The sequence below is a fragment of the Ictalurus punctatus genome, chromosome 2, assembly GCF_001660625.3.
Source record: "Ictalurus punctatus breed USDA103 chromosome 2, Coco_2.0, whole genome shotgun sequence".
NCBI classification, from domain to species: Eukaryota; Metazoa; Chordata; class Actinopteri; order Siluriformes; family Ictaluridae; genus Ictalurus; species Ictalurus punctatus.
In genome coordinates this window covers 13,051,622-13,065,931 of record NC_030417.2, presented here as the reverse complement: position 1 = coordinate 13,065,931, position 14,310 = coordinate 13,051,622, and the positions used below count along the sequence as shown (strand labels likewise).

The 14,310-nt window shown below is 38.8% G+C and overlaps 1 protein-coding gene across 3 annotated transcripts in view; it reads left to right on the top strand.

Moving 5' to 3' along the window:
• The window catches only part of septin9a (septin 9a), a 93,464-nt gene that overhangs the window by 35,405 nt on the left and 43,749 nt on the right, over positions 1-14,310 (top strand). The window lies entirely within an intron of this gene.

Genomic DNA, 14,310 nt, shown 5'->3' with positions numbered 1-14,310 from the left:
GCCGTACCTGCAGCCATGTTCTGTCACTGCTGAAAACAACACAAAACTTCTCACCGTGTCAGGTCACGAGGTTGTGTGGTCTCAGGAGGAGAGCTGTGCATTTCTTGAAATTTGGAAAGAGGATTGCATTAAATGCCAATTATCCTCAACACAGAAGAACATAAGTGTTTCTTTTGTTTTCTCAATAAATTAAGGAAAGGGGCTGTAACAGAACAGCACTACAGTACTGCGTACAATAAATAAAAAAAAAAACTATGACGGAAGTGCATGAGCATCTGTGATTAAAATGTGTTGAAGTGGAGAGTCTGCTGAAATGAAGGATTCCTGTCACTTCTATGATGACTTGGATGAAATTTTGGGTGCAAGCAGGGGTCTGAGTTCTTGACAAATAATGTACATTATTATAGACCCAAAACATTATGGAGTCTGAACCCTGCTCTATGAAGCAATACTCCCAGTAACTTTTCTTAAGCCTAACTGGTATTCTGAAGTCATACGACTTTAACGGTCCTTAGTCAAGGTATTTCCAGGTGTTAAAAAGTTTCTGTCATCATTCATCGAATCACACATCATAATAATAAGCAGAACACAATCCATTATTTAGATCTATACACATCAAAGCAGACTCTGGGCATAAAAACAGTAAGCAATCAGATCAGCATATGGATTGCTTGGATACTGTCCTGGTATTTAAAAGCACATATACTTTCATTTGTGTAGAAAAGGTTGGAAATAAGGAAAAATTCAGCTTCAACCATAATAGTTTAGTCATGGCTGTCAGCCTAGCACAAGTTCTTCCCCATCACATGCTAGCTGCCTGACGTCACCCTGATCCAGAGCTCCACAGGGCAAATTCATTTCTATAAGAGGCTCCTGTTATTCTCATCAGCACAGGATTTTTTTTTTTTTTTTTTTTTTGTATCATGGGTAACCATTTAGCCTGAAGGACGCATAAGATTTTTTTTTTTTCAAAGGAGGTTTAACACTTAAAGCACAAACTTTAACTTAACCAATTTCAGCCATTTCATTTAGTAATAGAAATCATCATTAATTAGTTACTTTATATATCTGCATTTACTTATTTTATAAAGCATGGTAAATAGAAAATAAATAAATAAATAAATAAATGGCTGTCTGGAACCCTTAGAGGCTCTAGGAACTAGGAATCGTTTTCAGATTATTTTCTAGAAAGATCATGGTTATTGTTGTACATCTCTGCAAAGACTAGCACAAGCTAGAAGAGCAAAGTACAGGACTAAGCATTATGCGGCCTCGATTTATAATGTCATTTTATGTACACTCACCGTCCACTTGATTAGGAACACCTGTACAACAGCACATGTATGCAGTTATCTATTCAGCCAATTATGTAACAGCAATGAAAAAAAAAATCATGCAGATACAGGTCAAGAGTTTCAGTTAATGTTCACATCAAGCATCAGAGTAAAGAAAAAGTGTGATCTCTGTGACTTTGAATGTGGTACCAGAAAGGCTGGTTTGATTATTTCAGAAACTGCAGATGTCCTGGGAATTTTACACACGGCAGTCTCTAGAGTTTACACAGAATGGTACAAAAACCAAAAAAAAAATTTTTATTTTATTTGAGTTAAAGGCTTTTAACAAAATTTTGTAGGTATCCATTTACTGATCCCATCTATACTCTTAGGCAAAAAATGAACAATGATTTATTTTCTGTGCAACACTCTGTGTTGCTTTGCTTTGGTTTGGAGTCTAGAGGGGAAGTCGGGAATAAAGCTTGTTTATTCCGAGCTTCACCCTTGTCCGAGTAGCTGATTAAAATGGCACTTGTCTGCAGTCTTTGGGTTTTGGAGGTTGAAGGCTGCAAATAAGCTTATGAATGTGTCACATGTGAGTGTGGGGCTTGTGACTTAATGTACCAGAATCAGTGACTAAATTATATCTAACCTATGCTATCTTCAATTATTTTAACTGTCTACCACGGTGTATTTTAGTTGAATTAAAATAATGAGTTATGTATAATACAGTATGAGCTTAAAGTGCAGACCTTCATCTTTAAGTTAAGGATATTCACATCCAAATTATGTGAATAGTGCAGGAATTAAAACGCTTGTTGGCTTTTTATGTCCCCTGCTATTGTTTCTTTGTAATATGTTTTGTTTAATCTTTTGCGTCTTGGAAAAGAACATTTTAAGAAAGCCAAGATTTCTCAGAGTTTGTTTTCTATTCTTGGGTGCTTTGCCCATAAAGTGTGTGCATGTCAGCAGTGAGGCTTGAAGGACTGTAGGAAGGTGTGACATTCCATAGATGTGCAATATAAAAATAGAAAGCCACGCCCAAGAGGGAAAGACCTAAGAGGCAACCACATGATTGGTAAGGCCTGCTTTTTGAGACAAAATTATTGAATAAATATAGTAAATATTTAATAAACATAAACAGCATAGTGTATGGTGTAAAATAAAAAAAATAAAAAACCTTTAGCTATGAGTTATTGTTTTGCAGAGATTCACATGAAGTTTTACTTCAGTATTTGTTTCATTTGTTCCTTTTTTCACTGTTTTTCACCCTCTCTTTTTTTTTTTTAAGTATTGTCATCTTTTGCACTTCTCAATGCTGTCTTATTAGATTTTATTCTCCTTCTTTATGTGAACTTATTTGATAACACTAAAATGCTCTCAATGGAATAAAAGTCTCAATGGTCCTCTGAAGAGAGGGTGGCGAGTCCCAAAAAAAAAAACATTTTGTTGTTGGAGCCAGCTACTATATAAAGGACTGTAAGATTCGATCTGTTTCACGACTGCTATAAGTAATTATTTTATGCTGTGCTGTTGAATATAAGGCATACACTGTGGAAAACATTTTCAAGATGTGAACAAGGCAGTGTGGGCCACATTTGAGTTCAATTACTGCTCACTCTCTCTCAAACTCAGCACGGTCACATCTTTCTCCTGATTTTGCCAGTGTATGTGAGCATGTGTATGGAAGTGGGTTCCTGTAAGCAGGCTGAGTCAAAAGAAAATTTCAGAAAGCATGTCTGCAACTTTGATTCAGCTCTCTGCCATGGTTTGGATATCCAATTAGAGTTTCTATTTGTCTCACTCTTGTGCAAGACATAATAGTTCTGGATGACTGGTTTGTTCTAAGACTAATTTATCCTCATTTGCTGTTGGGTTAAGTTTGTGATTCGGCTGAAGTCTCTGTTGTGTACACATTGTTGTCTACCGTTATGTGAGACCTCCTCAAAGTTCAACTCTATACTGAGTTTCCACACTTTTCCTGTGGACAAAGAAACACGCAGAAAGTGGATACTGAACATTCGACATGAGAGGTTTAACATCACAACTCAAACAAGGGTCTGCAGTCGTCACTTCACTGGTGATGATCTGATCTAGCCATCAACTCCTAAAAGGCGTTGCTTACTGAGGAAGGGGGCTGTACTCATCTTTTTCCAGTGGAACAGCTACTCCATTGCAGAACCAAGGTGCGCCAGGGTATGGCTGCGGAGGGAGGATTCCACTCAAGTGGATGAGGCTCCTGTGCCAATGAATACCCAGCATCTGGAACATGATTAATTATTGTTCAATTTCAGAACCCACGGCAGTTGATAATGCACTGGTCGGACTGAAGATCTCTGTAAAGAGAACAAGTGACTAAGGGACAGGTGGAGGAGTTGTCGGTCAATCAAAGATATTGCTTGGGGCGATTTGCTGCTTCTGACAATGACATAAGGTGACTTAAAGCCATTTAATGGCTGGCTGTCTACCTCACAATACGATTAACGTCATTCTCGGTAATCTGGGTAAGCGCTTGTTAACCGCGAGTGTAATATGTCATACTCTCCTGCGCCATCTTCACAAAGTTATCGCCAATAGCGGAAACAGCTTCCAATGCGTCACCGGATGTAACTGAGCTGGCTTAGGCAAACCACATAGATTGATGTGCACCATTGATGTGCTGTGCACAGCCCCTTTCGTTTGCATAAATATATGCCAACAAATGTCCATATATGGTAAACAACTTCTCTTTAAAAAGCCCAGGTTTTTTATTACCTGCTATTGCACTTTTTACCACTAGGGGTTCCTGCATACGCATGGTCAGGAGTGTGCAGGGCTATATGCACATCCTCATGCTAAAGCAAATCTTTACAAAGAGAGTTCTATACATAGAAACATGAGTATGCACAGTTTATGCACAAAACTATGCATACACACAGGTGATGAGTAAGACCCTTGATGTGGACCAGGTTCCAACTGGAACAAGCCACAGACCACCTTTTTCAACAGGACCAGGGATTGTGAACGAGACACCTTTCACACTTTAATTAATGTAATGAACTCTTGATGGAAACGGTCCTGAGTCCGAAATATTATGCAAATTGCTGCACAAAAGTGACGTATGGAATTGCATCAATCCAGGGTTCAGAAAGCATTCTTCTATGTGAAAGCAAACCTGTGATTATGAGCCCTCCCCCAAGAAGTCCAGAATCCATCCTGGGTGTGGACTCTTGTATTCAGGCCAAGTGTGAAAACACCCTCAAAGGGAGGTGAGTGCTGTCACTATGCTATTCTTGTGGTTTCCAAAATGCACTCAGACATTTTTATTCTTTGCATTATTTACCATTGGTATAACAACATGCATATAATGCATGGTACTATTATACCTCTGTTGCTATGATAAAGAATACAAACAAAAAATAACAAAACAAAAACAAAAAAAAACCTGGTTTAGCCAGACCATAAGTTGAATCAGAGCAGCCGCAACAAGATGTACAAACCTTGACCAATAATGATATACTAATGTATTACTTGGATGTAATGTTTGAATGTCTCTCTCTCTTTCTCTTGCTCTCACTGTCATATGCTTAAGGCCACAATTGTTTGCATGCTGCTTGCATGTACTTGAAAATGAAACATGAAAAGTAAGGCTTGTGTCTTGACAAGTCACCGTCCATAATAAATTTGTAATTTGATGAACATTGATCCTCTCAATTTGCTACAGTAAAGAGAACTCTCCCTCCCCCCTCTCTCGAACCTTTTTGTTGCAAGTCAAGTTGGACTAGATGCTATAATTAGTTTGCCACTTAGCTAATGTTGGAGAATTTTGGAGAATACTGGTTCTGAGTGCAGGGAGGTCTTTTTATATTTGACTGCTCTCCATGTGCTCCAGATGTGCATGTCTGACCTGAGTTGGAGGGGTGAGTGGAGTAGGAGTGCATTCCAGAACATGGTGAAAAGCCAGGAAGTGATCTTTGTCCATTTACTTTGTCTGGGACAGACATTCTTCTGACTCATCAAACCCTCTGTCAATACTAGGGATCTATCCCATTAGTCGTCCTTTGAAAAGTAAACAATGTAATGTTTCCAGAGACAGAGGAAATGTGAATCCTTGCTTTGTGCTGAATGATCCATTGCTCAGGATGATTCACTTGGGCCGCCTTATCTCACATAAAGAGCTCCCACTAGACCAAGGGAGTAGGACTTGTGCTTGTCACATGAGAGCAAGTGATAAATTTTCTAGTTTGTGCTTTTGGTAATATCTAGCAGCGTCCAGTCAGAAGCAGAGAGGGATGAATATTCAAGAGTACAGAACTGAATAAAAGTCTTTGACATTAAATGCCTCAAGAGACACACTCCTTGTATTGAGAGAGAGAGACAAAAGACAGGCTCTGTGAAACTACCTTAGTATTGCCTTTGGCAAAAAGTCATTAGCCTGTTTTAGGAGATCAGTACCCATCATAGTTTGAGCAGACCATGCTTTGTTCATTACTTGATTATCCAAGCCATTGCTCACACAACTGATGGAGGATATTTGTGTGAAGCATTCTATTTTTGTGTACTATGCTTACTTTTTACTACGTCATATACACACACACAGTGCCCACCCCCCTTTTAAGGAACCAAAAGTAATTGGACAAGTTGTTTGCTCAGCTGTTCCACGGCAAATGGTGTGAATTTCCCTCATTATTTTACTTATAAGTAAGCAGGTAAAAGGTAGCCATAGAGTTGACTTCAAGTGTGGCATTTGCATTTGGAATCTGTTACTGTTGGCGTGTAAAACTAATGGCGTAGATGTGGATGGCCACCAGTGGAACTGCTTCCCTTGTATTCATTAATGATGTGACTGCTGATAAAAGCAGCATGATGAATACCGAAGTGAAGATTATCTGCTCAGATTCGGCAAAATGCAAACTCATTGGGCAGTGTTTCACAATGTAGATGTCCAATGACCCCAAGCATACTTAACAAAAAAGCAACCCAATCTTTTTCAAGACAAAGAAGTGGAATGTTCTGCAATGGCCAAGTAAATCACAAGCCCTGCACCAGTTGAGCATGCATTTCCCTTGCTCAAGTTTTCTTTTAAATCCAGAACAAGAGATCAAATTAATTCATCCTAGCATCTTTCTGCCCACGAGTGCAAACTTCTGCACTTCACTGACTGATTGATGGTTTGGGAACATCTGAATGTTCCTAATAAACGTCTTAATACATTGTCCTTTGTGGCAGCAGGATAAATGTTTCTGTGTATTTTTGGCTTACTAGATTGTTTCACACCTTAACAGTGACACTGCGATGTTGAAAACCCAGCTACATTGTTCTGGCAAACACACTTATACAAGCACAACACACATGGTAGTGTGTGCGTCTCTGAACTGCTGAGAATGGTCCACGGCCCAAGTAACCTCTGGCCAGTGGTGGTCATATGCTGGTCTTTTATATTAGAGAGAGGGCCTGGTAAGTGAGAAATAGTAACTGGCTAAATTCAGTACAGTACAACCCCTGGTAAAATTGAATGAAATGGGATTTATGTATGGAAAAGCCAAACGAAAACCAACACTAACACCTAAACAGAAGAAAACAAGCTAACAGTGGGTTAAAGAGAGTGTGGATGATTGGGTAAAAGTGATATTCAGTGATGAATCTCGAATCTGCATTGGCCAAGGAGACGGTGCTGGGACTTTTTGTCTGGTGCTGTTCTAATGAAACATATAAAAATGAATGCCTGAAGAAAACAATCAAATGTCCCCACTTATTTATGATATGGGGTTTCATGTCAGATAAAGGACAAGGGGAGACCAATGCACAGGTGCAAACTGAAATTTTGGACATGTTTCTCATTCCATTGCAAGAAAATAGGTTTGATGATGATGAAGTCAGTTTTCAGGATGATAATCTTACCACAGAAAAAAGAGTATTAAAGCTTTTTTTCAGGAAAGGCATATCAACTCTGTGACCTGGCGGGCAAACAGTCTGGAGCTCAATCCGGTTTATAATTTATGGTAGAAATTGAAAAAATTGGTCCATGAAGAGGCTCCATCCTGCAAATTTGATCCGTCAACCGTTATTCTAGTAAGCTGGAACCAGCTTGATGGAGAATATTTTCATTATTGAAATCCATGCCTTAAAAAAAACAAGGAGGCGCAACAAATTATCAGTTGTGATTTTTTTGTTGTTGTTGATGTTTCCATATTTTTTTCCTCAACATTGATTCCATAATTTTTTTATGTCATTTAATGTCAATGTCATAAAATTATTTAATTGAACTTGTTTGAGGTATGTACCACAAAGCCAGAATGTTCAGCTTTTAAACAAAAATAGTTTTGTGTCATATCTCTGATCTGTATAATTTGCTACGAAGTAAAAAAAGGTGGGTGAGCATCCTCCAAGTGTGGCGATTCTATACATTTTGCCAGGGGTAGTATAAGTACTAAGTGACCTATACAACTTGCAAGTGTACAAGGAAATCATAAATTCAACATATTTTGCGTGCTATTTCTGGTTATTTACATTTTATGTATTTGCATTTCTTGTATAAGATATGTATACATAATTAGTGCCTCTTAAATCTGTTACAGTCGTGAATTTTGTTTAATAGTCAAACAGTTTTGATTAACAATTACATTTTTGTACTTTTTTTTTTTTTTTTTTAAGCCAGTTATTTTAAACCTTTTAATATAAACTTTTTAATAAAGCTATAATAATAATGAAATAATAATGTGGATGAAAAACAGAAAATAAATACATTTTATCAACAATAAAATAGGAAGGAAATTCTTTTGGCTGCTTTTTTGAATTTTGGATACACTTTTTTTTTTACAAACATTTATAAAAAATCGATTTCTGAACAACATACGATAGCAAAAAATATGTAAGTAAATAATAAATGTTACATGACATGATTACTAATAGCGCACAGTTTGAATTCTTTCATTAAAAAAAAAAATCAATACATCACTACACTAGATCACTGAACTCCTTTCAGAATGAACCTTGTGTATTCCTTCTCCTTGACTGATTGATGTACCTTCATTCAGAAAGGGTTAACATGGTGATCACACCAAATGATCGCAGTCATCTCTAATAATTACGATCAGGCAAATATAATTATGACAGTCAAAGTATCACTTTCACTGTTATTTCCTTACCCAATAAATGTGCAGCTCCACTTGGCTCCAGCAGGAGTAGCTGTTAGTCAGATAGAGACTTGTGATTCTCTGTTACAGAAAAGTATTATAACCCAAACTATCAGTTACACAGAGTCACTGCTTGTACAGTTTGGAAATGCCTGTACATAAATTAGGGTGTTGTTTCCATAAACATATTTTCCATCCATCTTCTACCGCTTACTCCTTCTTCAGGGTATGAGCATCAGGCACAAGGAGGGGTATACCCTGGACAGGGTGCCAGTCCATCACAGGGCACAATCACACACACTCACCCATTCATACAATACAGTCACTTTAGACACACCAATTAGCCTACCATGCATGTCTTTGGACTGGGGGAGGAAACTCCCACAGCACGGGGAGAACATGCAAACTCCACACACACACAGCCCTGGTAGGAATTGAACCCCAGACCTTGGAGATGTGAGGCAAACGTGCTAACCATTAAGCCACCGTGCACTCCATAGATATCTTTTAAAAAGCAAAAAAACAAATAAATATTCAGGAGAATGCATTTGTATGCCTTGTAACTGGGAGGGAAATGGGAGCCAAACTAAAGATTTTGCTTTTTTAATATCAACCCTACTCATGACGGAAGTAAAAAAAAAAAGGGGGGGGGGGGGGGGGGGGGTTTCTTTTACTGTTCTAGGACATTCTCACCCTACATCTTTCTAGTTTTCTTCAAATCATTATCTTCATGCTCCTACCTTTTTAGGACAAAAATTGTTAATTTATTTATTGGGCACATGTATTTATTCAAGGTAATGTATTAAGGCCATAGAGACAGCATATGCAAGGGTTGGGTGAAAACGAAACCACCTTTGTGAGCTTACGACCTTGCATACTCTGTGCAGTTTTGTATTGCACATTTTGTGACTGCTCCAGTACTGCAGATGGCACTTTGAAAATTTTTGTGACAATTTCCAGCACTACAGGAAGAAGGATCCTGCTCCTCAAAATCCTTCATCTTGGAATAAATCGGCTTGGGTACACCTCCTTAATAACAACACTTGGCGTTACTTGTAGAGCTCCTTAATTATGTCATATTGTTCAGGGCAGCAGGGGCATGGTGGCTTAAGCCCAAAGTATATTTCACTTTTTACATGTACACTAGGTACAGCATACAGTATGGGCAGCTGTAGCTCAGGTGGTAGAGCAGGTTGTCCACTAATCGTAAGGTTGGGGGTTTGATTCGCAGCCCACATGACTCCACTTGCTGAAGTGTTCTTGGGCAAGACACTGACCCCCAAGTTGACACAAGGACCCCAAGTTGCTCCTGATGGCAAGCTAGCACCTTGCATGGCAGCTCTGCTCCCGTGTGTGTGTTTGAGTATAGGTGAATGAGAACCAGTGTAAAGCACTTTGGAGCTGCTAAGGTTAAAAAAAAAGTTCTATACAAGTGCAGACAATTTACCATCAGTACATGTGCATTCAGATTTTTATAACCACGCGTACTTTGTACGTGCACGTCACACATGCGCATTTAATTTTGGACTATTTAGTTGTTCCACAAGGTGGCACCAGTGACCTTGATTCTCAAGGTAGTCGGAGAAATAATGGAAGAGACGGAAACAAGTGCAAGTTAGCGCATCAGTGGATGGCGACGTGGACGAGAGATTGTGCGAGGAGGTTAGAAAGTACCCAAATTTGTATAATTCTAGCCTTTACTGCTCTGTACTGATGCCAGGAGGGGTAGTGCAAGTTGTCGTAATGCACATGCGTCAGCCGCCTGTGTACACGTGTGTCAAATGGAGTATACTTTGAAAGGCTAGTATACTCATAAAAAAAACAGAGTATACTTTGGGCTTTAGTGGTTACTACATTTGCCTCGCACAGCTGGGGTTGGTGGCCCTTTGTACGTGGAGTTTGCATGTTCTCTCCGTGCTTCAGGGGGTTTCTTCCAGGTACTCTGATTTCCTCCCCCAGTCCAAAGACATGTGTTGTAAGCTGATTGACATTTCCAAATTGTCCATAGTGTGTGAATGTGTGTGCAATTGTGCCCTGAGATGGGTTGACCTAAACCCAGGTGTCATTGATTGTTTAAATATTTGTTAAAAAGGAGAAGCCAACGTGAAAATCAGTAAGCTGTATATGGGAGAAAAGCAAGCCATTTTAAAGCTTAGAAAAGAGGGAAAATCAACCAGAGGCATTGCACAAACATTGGACATAGCCAATACAACAACTTGGAATGTCCTGAAAAAGAAAGAAACCACTGGTTTACCGAGCAACAGGCACCAAATGTGTCACTCAAGGATAACAACAGCATCTGATGACAAACACTGTGAGAGCTGTGAAGAAAAACCCAAAAGCAATAGTCCGTGACCTCACCAACAATCTCCACAGGGCAGGGGTGAAGGCATCGCAATCCACTGTTCGAAGAAGCACTCTCAGCAGTAAGAATCCAGAAGGCCAGATTGGAATTCACAAAGAAATACAGAGATGAGCCACAAAAGTTCTGGAACCATGATTAACCTCTACCAAAGTGATGGAAAGGCCAAAGTGTGGAAAAAGAATATATCTGCTCATGAACCAAAACATTCAAAGGTAGTGGCATGGCTGCTTCTGGAACAGGATCACTATTCTTTTTGATGATGAAATTCATGCTGGTAGCAGCAGAATGAATTCAAATGTTTACAGGAACATTCTGTCTACCAATTTGTCAGGGGGAAAAGTAGAAGGTTTTAGACTGGCCAAGTCAATCACCAGACCTTAACCCAATTGAGCATGCATTTCACCTCCTGAAGAGGAGACTGAAGGCATTACCGACCTTACTTGCACTACACTGTTTACTATTGTTTTCTTCATGTCTACATTGTGAGTAAGGAGCAATGCGCCCTCGTTACTAATCGATCACTAACAGATTGCTCCCATTATAATAATCAACAGAAGTTACACTTCATCGCACAAATACAGACTGTAATGACAATAAACTTAAATTAAACTAAACCTTTTATACAAGCACTGGTTTCCCCAACCCCTTGCAGACCATGTAGCATTTTGGATATAAAGTTTGGAGGTTGCACACTTTTTTTCCACTGACACTTGAAGATTACTCCTCCGTCTGATGGTGACTAAGGTCATGTTACGGCATAAGAGGTAACGTTGATATAAACATTAAACTGAAGAAACTCATCGTCATTGACTCTGGGTATCCTGCTAAAGCTTGTGGTGTCATATTACGTGCGTTTCACGTCATGTGCCATCGACTAGGAAGCTGCTTATACTTCCGGTTAGTAAAAAACCCCAAGTGTTCCATTTGAGACGATATTACCTTTCTAAAATTCATACACTAGATGGTAAAGTATATAGTGTATAGTGTAAGTGTATAGTACCTCATTTGGGACACAACATTTGGTCTGTATTCTCTGATGCGTGATTTCCAAACAGAAGTAACACAATAAGTACACCTGCCCTGTGCTGTGCGCAGACCAGCTAATCGATAATGAGATTCGTGGACAAAGATTTTCATAATCGATTAATATCGATTTTATTGATTGTTGTTGCAGGTCTAGTTCTGTTTTATGGTAACACCTCTAGATGTAAATGCCATGAAATAAAAGCTGAAATCCTAAACTCTCATCTCGTATCCATCTTCTGTATATATAATGTATATGTAAAAAATGTGTATGTATATACTATAATATACTGTCTATAGGCCAGACTTTACTGGAACTAAGGAAGGAACCAAGGTCCAAACATGTTCCAGCCTGAGCACCTGATATCAGTGCATGATCTCACTAAAATCCACACGGCCACACTCTGAAATCTAGTGTAAAGTCTTCCCAGAAAAGTGGAAGTTATTATAACAGCAAAGGGGAACTACCTCTGGAATGGGATATTCAAAACCCACATATGGGTGTGATGGTGAAATGTCCACAAACTTTTGGCCACGTAGCTTGTACAGTATGACTCAGTTGTTTTGAGACTCAGCTCGGCTAGTTAGTGATATATGAGGTGAAGAGCATGATGCTGTTGACAGCATTATTAGCATGAAATCTGAAGCTTTGGAAGCTGTTTGAGCAGAGCGTACAGATAAGAAGGTTACTTTGTGAGTAATGTACTGTAGGATGCCCTTAACTAAAGTGAAAATAGACCAACATGTAAATGAAAGAGGTTTAAACTAAAAAGCTCAGTATTTCTTTACAGAATAACTCTTTTGGACGCCATTGAAGATCAGTGTTAGAAAGATTAACATGCTCAGGGTGGAACACTTGAGTATGCACACATAATACCATTTTTCACCTTAGTAAGCTTATTTACTCTTGATGTATGGTGAGGAAGACGTTAGCATCATGAAATGAAAAGCTTTCTTCAGCCTGACAAACAAGCTTTTCATTTAGCCTTTATCGACCGCCTCCGTTTCCTCCAACTGCTTTGTCACTGTGACTACGCAGGAGTTGATGAGAGCAAAGCACCATTGTCCACTCGAGCTCACACTATTGGTAAGGGAAGCACAACAATTCAAAATATTCAGAATAATGTTTAAAATGCTTGTCTGCTTATTTATTTACATTAACACTAAGATCAAGCTTAGCATCAATGAAATACAAAGTCCATTATATTATCACAGCTTTATTTTTCCATGGCAAGGTTGAAATTCCATATAATGCCCCTAGGCTTCATTCCTTTGTAATGTGTACACTTCAGATAAACACGTGTGTGTGAGAGAGAGAGAGAGAGAGAGACAGAGACAAATAAGCATGATATTTTTTACCTTGGGTGCAATTCACTGGTCTTTTTTTATAAACAAGAATGCAGCTTTTATTTGACTATCAGATAAATGCCACAAGCATGTATGTTCAGCCATGTGTCTGTCCCTCTGGCTGTGGGTTGAGACTCTGTGGGGCCACACTACAAGACCCCGAGCATATGATGTGCTTTTTTTTTTTTTTTTTTTTTTTTTTTTTTGCTGTTACTTAGTAGTTTAAAACATATTATTATAAATACATTATAATATATATATGAAACCTAAATACTTTTTAGAAAGATACATGGTTGCAGAGTCACATTTTTAGTGAAGAATTACTCTACGTACTGTATCATTCTCACTTCTTTTTGTATGGCCCTGAGTTTATTGCTATGTTTTGTCCCCTAGTGGAATAACAGACATTAACGCTTAACATTAACTTTTTTTTTTTTTCCAAACTATGGTCCACGAGATGATTTAAAATCAGAACAGTAGTTCTGAAGTGCATTGCTGTGCTAGATTAGAACCTTTATCGGCCTGCCCCTGACCCATGAACCATATGCTTGGCAGCCCTTCTGTATACTTTTGTTGAGTTTTTGGCATAGGTGGATAATACTGACCATGCCTTTGCCAGCTTGCTTCATCTGGAGCCAGGAACCCATTGTGCCAACACACTCCTCTGAAATGCTCAATCTGCTGGCCTGCCACAGTTCACCCAGGCAGTCTGCAGGGACTTGGAACTCACCGCAGGAAAAAAGATCTTTTGAAGATTATGTGGTTATGTTCTACTGCCTTGTCCCATCTAGCATGAACTGACAAATTAGAGTTGGCTTGCAAAATGGCTCATTCTGGAATCAGTGACTTTGACTTGTTTGCTTAGTCAGCATAAATTCTTTTTTCTTTTATTTTAAAGACACAAACAGAAAACTTACCTGGAACTTCTTAAGATTGTTCAGAATGCTTAATAAACAAAAATGACCTTTTCCCCTTTTTTTTTCTTTTTAGCATACCTATTTACATATTACAGGCTTCTATGGGAACAGTATAGCAAGGGACACAATTGCAGTAATGATAATAAACAAGTTTTTTTGTGAAGCCCTTTTGTGTGTGAGGGCTGTTACTGTGTCATCGTAATGCATTGCTAACACAGCTGGAGTGCTGCTGTGACACGTCAGCTTGTGATCTGTGTGTGTGTGAGAGA